Raw genomic sequence first — 2,349 nt, forward strand, 5'->3', positions numbered from 1 at the left:
TGCAAGAGGCAAATGAGTACTTAAAGACAAAAGCGCTACAAGAAATGGTTACCGGATCACTATTGTCAGAAATTGCAAAGGAAAAGCAATTCTTCCTACGAAGAAGCCAGGGAGTTGGCTGGCCATAGTTTCCTAAATGCTGGCAAAAGACACAAGCATCCTGGGTCAGAGACAAAGGAAAGCGAACTGATCTGGAGACTATCACGTTGAGCAAGACAAGCCAGACACGAGAGGCCCAACACATGTTCTCTCTGATACGTGAAGTCTAAAAGAGGCGACACGCACGTATGTGGGAGACTATTGTTAGACAAGAGGGGATGAGAGTGAAGGAGGGATGCATACCAGCAAAGTGTACACACTGAGCTCCCCAAAAGTGAAGTTAGGGTAGAGGGCAGAGCGAGAGGACAGGCAGGTGACAATGACCCATGTATGCTCCGCATATGTACACATCTGCCAAAATGAAATCCATCCATCTTCATATCCAATAACATAGTGGGTGGAAGGAAGAGCTATGAAGTAATCCTAAAAGAAAGTTTACTGTCTTAGCCATTTCTAAGTGTTGAGGAGAGTCTCGTAGTTGGGTAACAGATCCCCGGAACTTGCTCTTCTTGTATAAGCATAACCTCATACCCACGGAATAGTAGCGCCCTGTTCCTCCTCTCCTCCACCATTCCACTTTCCCTCCCTACAAATTTGACTCCAGTTAGATTAAGAGCTAACGTGTCCTCCAAAAGGTTCATGTGTTTAGAGCTAGGACATGCAGGGCACAATGTACTTCTTTTTTGTTTATCTTTCATTTATTTATTTGGTACAGTGTCTCACTATGCAGCTTGGACTCATAGTGACCCTCCTGTCTCAGCCTCCCCAGTGCTGGGGTTACAGGCGTGCACCACCATGCCTGGGACTCAGTGACTAGAAACAGTGCACCCGGGGTCCCAGGGCTGGCACAGCATGTGGTACTGAGGATCAAACCTGAGTCCTTGCACTTGCCAGGCAGGCTCTCAGACCACAGAGCTATCTCCCCAACCCAGCGCAATGTACTTCTGGGTAGCTCATGCCCTAATGACTTCATACCTGAACACGCTAACAGGAAATGGGACCTGACTGGACATACATCACTGGGGCCATGACCCAGGTAGGTGTGTTCCTGTCTCTGGCTCCTCCTTTCTCTCTGGTTCCCGAAGGCCAGGCCACGAGCAGCCTTCCTCAGTGAGGCCCTTCTACCACGCAGTTTCCACCTTACAGATTTCTGCCACAGAGTTGGCCAGCCATGGACTAACCCACAGAAACTATGAGCCAAAAGGAACCTTCTCCTCCTTTATGTTGTGGCTGCTGGCTATTTTGTCCCAGGGATGAGAAGATGACTAAAGACAACTACTCCAGGTTACTCATGTAAGTAGAGCTTACAGTGCTTGACCATTTGTGTCTTGTGTACTACGGACGACCACGGGACAGCTCTCCTTGAAAGACCATTTGCCTCCATTTTGGCAAAACCTTGCCCTAATCCTGTGTTTGTTTCTTTGTTTTTTTGTTTTTTTTAAATCCTGCCTCAGGTTTATTTGTACAAAGAGCACAGGAGGACACCAGCCCCCCAACAGATGGCACCCCAGGGGTCACACCAGTCCTGTTTTTACATCAGCAGATAAGAGGCTTTTACTGTGGAGCCTTCACAGGGGCCTGGACACCTTCGAGGGCCTGGGCTGGAACAGGAGCCAGAGCCTGAGCCTTGGTTGGAGCAGAAGCTGGAGCCTGGGCCTTGGCTGGAGCCTGGGCCTTTGGCCGGCAAGTCCTGCGACACTTGGCGATGTGGGCACAGAAACACTTCCTAGGCTTGGGGTGGGCAGTATAGGCAAGTCGAGCGAGCCTGCGGTTTACTCCCTTTAGAATGATCTTGGGCTTGACGAGGGCCTTGATAGCCTCGGTGTGTGCACTCATGGCCTTGGCATTGTTTGCCTGCATCTTCTTGAAGCCCTTCTTGTTGTGCTTCTTGGCAAAATGCATGTTCCTAAGAAACTCGGGATCTACCCCCTTCAGAGATTCGTATCTTTGTGACCGAGGTTTCTTGATACCATTTCTGTGCTATTTTCGGGACTGGTTGTGCGTGGTATGATTCTTGGACTTGGCCATAATTGCATTGTAAACCGTAGCTGCCAAGAGCCTGGAACCGCCCTGCGTATTACTGATATGCACAGAGCTGGTTAGGGCAAAGCTCTACCTCCTCAGCTGGCTGTAAGCAGTGCAGCAACGGGTCTAGCCAAGGCGCTGAGTCGTAGCTTCTGAAGCAAGGCGACGGATCAGCGATGCCTGCCTATAGCTCCCTACTGCTAAGCGTGAGCCGGGCTGAGAGAC

At 50.1% G+C, this 2,349-nt stretch overlaps 1 pseudogene; it reads right to left on the minus strand.

Annotated features, from left to right (window-relative positions):
• Positions 1–1,653: 1,653 nt before the first annotated feature.
• LOC101574530 lies at positions 1,654–2,127 on the minus strand (annotated as a pseudogene).
• Between the last annotated feature and the right edge of the window lie 222 nt (positions 2,128–2,349).

The sequence above is a fragment of the Octodon degus genome, unplaced genomic scaffold (assembly GCF_000260255.1).
Source record: "Octodon degus isolate 3935 unplaced genomic scaffold, OctDeg1.0 scaffold00077, whole genome shotgun sequence".
NCBI lineage: Eukaryota > Metazoa > Chordata > Mammalia > Rodentia > Octodontidae > Octodon > Octodon degus.